The sequence below is a fragment of the Carlito syrichta genome, unplaced genomic scaffold, assembly GCF_000164805.1.
Source record: "Carlito syrichta isolate Samal-C Ts95f unplaced genomic scaffold, Tarsius_syrichta-2.0.1 Scaffold181947, whole genome shotgun sequence".
Taxonomy (NCBI): Eukaryota; Metazoa; Chordata; class Mammalia; order Primates; family Tarsiidae; genus Carlito; species Carlito syrichta.
Window position 1 is genome coordinate 59,234 of NW_007126043.1, and position 5,940 is coordinate 65,173.

The 5,940-nt window shown below is 44.4% G+C and overlaps 1 pseudogene; it reads right to left on the minus strand.

Moving 5' to 3' along the window:
* Positions 1-1,055: 1,055 nt before the first annotated feature.
* On the minus strand, positions 1,056-5,921 carry LOC103252925 (annotated as a pseudogene).
* Positions 5,922-5,940: the final 19 nt, after the last annotated feature.

The window sequence follows — 5,940 nt, forward strand, 5'->3', positions numbered from 1 at the left end:
ACTGGTTTTTTTCTTTTCTTTTTTTTTTTAATATCTCAGTTGTATTTTTATAACTACCCAGTTTGTTTTCAAAATAATCTTTTCTGACATATGTCCATATGAATTTCACGTTGGTTATTTCAAAATACACAAAAACTACCTATATTTGCCTATAAATTAATTAAATGCTCATGAAAGAATACTTAACATATCAGTATTCAAGCATGCCTACAAAATACAACTCTTTCCAACTTTTAAATTATTTTTTCCCACCTAAGCCAATTTATATTTGACATCTGGGTTACAAATACATAAAAAAAAAAACCAAACACATTCCTCAATGCTATGTTTTAAGCCAGCATAAATGTGTCCTTTCTAGATGTAAGTTTTCAGAGGGAAACTGATACAAAATAGGAGCAAATGAGTCGACCTCCTCATGAAATAAACTAGACCCAAATCAAGAAGTTTTAAAGGTGTTCAAAACTGAGACCATAAATTTTTCTTTCCTATTTCTTACACATACAAGTGTGCACGACAGGTGTGCATGAATTAAAACACTCCTATTTAGATTATGAGCTCCTACAGAGGGGGCTACTGTCTCTCCATAAAAGGTTCCAGGGCAAAGAGAGAAGCAGTACAGGGGCGCAGAGGGTACCTGTCCTTCATCAAGCCATCCACACAAGCCTACTGAAGAGGCAGACTAGATTATCTAAGCCTCAAGGCTGAGGTGTTGACCTAGGCCAAGTGATGTTTTACTTCATTATGCTTTATTTTGTTGTTATATATGTTGTCTGTCCCACTATTTTTGTAACTGGGGCAAAGTGAGAGGTTCAAATAGTCTAAGAATGCTTAACATACCCCATAAACTGTTTCAATCAAAGATTTTTATTTATCCTTCTGCCAAACACAACAGATCTCCATCTACCATTATTTTTTTAAGGTAAGAAATAGTAAGTGAGCTGAAGAAAGAGCTGGGGCCTTGGACTGTGGAAAACGATTATATTTTAGCGGGCTGACTGAGAAATGCAGGGTGTCAGTGGGGTCTAGAGGATGGCCACATCAGGACATGGTCAGCCTTAGTGGGCCTTCTCCAAGAATGCTCTGTAGCTCCTGACACATTGCTGGTACACTGTCTCAAAGTCAGAGTCATTCCCATAATAGGTATCTTCAATAATAAGTTACCTTTGTGGATCATAGCTCCCAAGTAGTTCGATTTTAGCTTTGCAGTTTTTAACTTGATTACTTCTTCTATTCAAATCTGTCAGACTGCTTTCATCCGTACATAGTATGTAATCAACTGTGGCCGAGTCTTCTTTGGTAATCGGCCGGGCAACGTGGTTCATGGGAATGCCGTGCCTCTTCATGCAGCTCTGCCCTCGGTTAGTCAGGGGGGTTACCTATCTCATACCTGGATGTTGCAGCGCTGTCTACCCTCCAATTCTCTGAAACATTTTGATCAGTTACAAGTTTCCTGAAAACTGCCTCTGCGATGGGTGACCGACAAATGTTACCTAGACACAAATGTTACCGATCAGTTACCTAGACGCGGGCTCTGCCATCTTCCCGTGCGCCGAGGCGCCCCTCGTTTTTTTCTTTATTATTGATGTAAAATTCACATAATCTGAAATTCACCATGGTCCAAGTGTACAGTTCAGTGGCTTCTAGTGGATTCATAATGTTGTGCAACCGTCATCCCACCCAATTCCAGAACATGCTTATCCCCGAGGGAGACCCCGTACCCGTTAAGTAGTCCCTCCCCATGCCATTTCTTCCCAGCCGCAGGCAGCCACTAATCTACTTCCTGTCTCTATGGATTTGCCTATTCTGGTTATTTCCCACCAGTGGAATCATATAGCATGTAAACTTTGTGTGTGGCTTCATTTACTTAGCATAACGTTTTCAAGGCTCATCTGTGTTAGCATAATGTTCAAGATTCACAGCATGTTTGAAAATGTAATTCCTTTTTAATGCAGAATAATGTCCCACTGTATGGGTAGACCATACTTGCTTACCCATTCATCAGCTGATGGACATTTAGGTTGTTTTGACTTTGGGGCTTTTATGAGTATTTGGCTGCTGTGAACACTTGTGTACGAGCTTTTATGTTGATATGTACATTTTTATTTCTCTTGGGCATATAGCTAGGAGTGAAATTGCTGGGTCAAATATTTTACATTTCTTGAAGAGCCCCCAATGTGTTTTCCACAGCAGTTGTAGCATTTTTATATGCCCACCAACAGTGTATGAGTTCCAATTCACTCACTTTTTAAAGATCTTAAAAATCTAATTCTGAATGTTGGGGTTTTTTCCTGTAGATTCTGAAAAAATATGACCAATTGAATAACAACGGAGTCAGAATTTAAAATCTGAAATGGGGAAATGGCCTTGGGCTGGATTCAAGTTGATGCCTCCAGTCATAAACCTCCCAGGGTGTGTTCTCTGCAGCTGTCACACGAGGCCAGGTTCTGTGAAGCTCAGAATAGCAAGACATCACACACCCTGTCTCCTAGACCTATTAGGCAAGAATGCTCATGTGCAGGCTCCCTATTTTCTCCCATTTACAAATTGGATGAGGGAAAAAAAGTGAGTCCAGATCTCACTGGCAAGTAGGAAAGGAAGGTGAGGAAACAGGCTGGATTCCAGGGAAACATTTTACTAATCAGAAATTAGGGATTCTTTCTACGGGAGCCAGGGGGCTGGAGAAGCCCCTGGGGTCGGGCAGGTGGACCAGCAGGGGCACAGGAGGACTGGCTACCAGGTGGGCGAAGGGCATGTCTGGCCCAGTCGGAAGTTAGGTGATCCACAGAAACCTGGACAGGTGGGAGGTCTGAAAGCAACCACTGCAGCCCTGCCTCAAGGTGTGAGACTGAGGAGCAGGAGCAGACTGGTGAGAGACAGATGAGAACAAGGCAGGACCCTGAGGCCCCAGAGGCAGGCACGTGGGCCATGTTCAATCCTGCCTACTGGTCCAGCTTCATAGCTTACAATCCCTCTGCTCAAACTATATGATGGCAATTTTTTGAAAAGTGCATCTCTACATCACTGAACATGGTATATAACCTTTTGTCTCATGCCCCATCGTTCACACATGCTGCTTTCAGCTGCCTAAAAATTTACATCCCCTATGCTCTAGTCTCCAGAAAATTCCTATGTATTCTTCAGGTCTCAGCTCAAGCATAAGGTCTCTGTGAAGCTTTCCCAATGCTCTCTGAGGGCCTGGGTGCTACTTCCTCCACATTCTTACCTGATGTACCCATGGTGGTCTTCATCTCACTGTCCTGATACATGACTATCTCCTCACTGGGTGGTGAGCAGGGCCAGGGCAGGATGGAGCCGTTCCTCACGTGTAGTCCTGGTTCCCAGCACAAGGTGCTTAGTTCCTAGGAGACAAAAGGCTATTTTGTAGTTAGTCTGGCTGCTGGAGAACTGGACAGGGATTCAGTTGTGGAGCCTGAGATTCCAGTAAGGACTTCATTACAAGGACCATGCCTGGCATAGGTGACCGAGGGAGTCAGGCTGGGGGTTTGGGCAAGACCAGCTGCATGCTGAGGTGATGATGCTCTAAGCCAGGGGTCAGCAAACTATAGCCTGACCAAATCTAGCCCACTACCTGTTTGTTTATGTGCCAGGAGCTAAGAATGGATTTGACATTTTAAAATAGTTTGAAGAGGTAAAAACAAGCATCATATTTTATAACATGTAAAAATCATACAAAATTCAAATGTCATATTCACAAAGTTTTTAACATCCTCAATAAAAAAATTGTAGTTATTTGTTTTCTTTCTTATTATGCAGTTATATACATAATATTCTTAATGTTTCCTCTTGGCCCAAAAAACTTAAATTGTTTACTGTGTGGCCCTTTATAGAAACATTTGCCCACACTTTATCTAAGCAGTGAGCCTCAGGACGCTCTGTTTTCCTACCCCTCAAATCCCCTACCCCAACTGCCTATTTTCAGCCAAGCAGGCCACTCTCCCTCCCTGAAGGGCAGGATTCCCAGGGGAGAAGAAAATAGCCAGCCATGATCCCCTCCCCAAGGATGAACTCCAGCATTTTCCCAACTCCACACACCTCATATCCTGATATCAAAAGGCTTCAGGAAAATACAAAGCTACCCCAACTCACGGGAAGATTGACAACCCTCACTGTGATTGATGAAAAAAACCTCTTATTTGCTGATCCCCTACTACATGCCAGGCATAGTACAGGACACGTTAAAGCCATATCTTTGATACATGCAGTACTCTTAAAGATTCTCATCATTATACCCCTCACATGCATGGCAGAAGAGATGTTGGCCCCCTTTCACCCAGATACTCTTCTATCTTCCCCTTGAGTGGAGAGGACTCTTCAGCATAACTTGTCAAAGTTCCACTAACTTATAGACCATTCATGACAAGCAAGGCATCATTTTAAACCAGGGTTTCTCATCCTTGGCTCTGTTGACACCTGGGTAGTTCTTTGTTGTGGGGGTCGTCCTGTGCACCATCAGATGTTTGGCAGCCTTCCTGCCCTCTACCTACGAGAGAGATGCCAACAGCACCTTCTCCAGTTGTGACAACTGAAAATGTCTCCAGACATTGCCAAATGTCCCCTAGAAGGACTTGCCCCCAGTCAAGAGTCACTGTTCTAAACATTTAACATATAAATTCACAAAACTTTATGAAATTCTATTATTAGTTTTATTACTAATAATAATACTATTATTAGTATTATTCTATTAGTTCTATTATTATTGTCACTTTAGAGATAAGTAATCTGTGGCGCAGAGAGGCTAAGTAACTCTCTAAGGTTATACAGCTAGGAATGATAGGGTAGGGATTTAAACCTATGTAGTTGGACTCCTGCATCCTTGCTCTTACTACCATCAGTGTTAGCCAAGTCTCAGAACCCACTGAGCTGACTCTCACAGAGAACCGTAGAACTTGTTGCCCTTGTAGGGTAAAACCAAAATTGAGGGTCTCTGGCTTTGATCACAGGCAGTACCGGCAAGATAAAACTGGAGTCTGGGAGAGGGAAAGGGCTAGAAAAAGGAAGCAGAGACAAGGCCAGTGGGTACAAAACTCCTAGGTATCCATTTGAGGTTGGCTCTGTGTGACCCAATGGGAAAGAACAAGTCATATTTTGTATCATCCTCTGGGCTATGAGTATTCATTCCTCCCTCCTTCCCTTCTTCTTTCCCTTCTCTCCCCTTTTTCCTCCCTTCCTTCCTTTCTCTCGATTTTTTTTTTGAGTTGGAGTCTCACTCTGTCCCCCAGACTGTGTGCAGTGGCACACTCACAGTTACCGCAGCCTCAACCTGCTGGGCTCAAGCGGCTGGGCTCAGGCGATCCTCCCGCCTCAGCCTTCCAAGTAGCTGGAACTACAGGCACGTGCCACCATGCCTGGCTAATATTTCTAGATTTATTGTAGAGATGAGGTCTTGCCAAATTGCCCAGGCTGGTCTTGAACCCGTGGCTCAGGCAGTTCTCTCACCTCGGCCTCCCAAAGTGCTCCCAAAGGGCTCCCAAAGGGATTATAGGTGTGAGCAGTTCTCTCACCTCCCTCCCAAAGGGATTATAGGTGTGAGCCATTGTGCCTGGCCCTCTCTTTCTTTTTTTCTGTTGGTAATGGGCCACCCATTTGCTTTTCCAGATATTGTGGGGTGCAAAATGAGAAATAAGAATAAATAAGTAAACTAAGTCTCAGAGCTAATGAATTAAAACACACACATGTACGCATGTATGTACACACACACACACACACACACACACACACACACACACACACACACACACACACCCCTCCACGCAGGTGCGTCTACGCGCAAAGAACGGGCGGGGAGCAGGAACAGTCGCGGCGCGGGAAGAGGCCGCACGACCACAAGGGCGACGGCGGGGGCGCAGAGGCGGCGGTCGCAGGCCAGAATCCCCGGAGCCGCCCAGGCGCGCCCGCTCCATCCTCGTCCTTCCCGGCGCC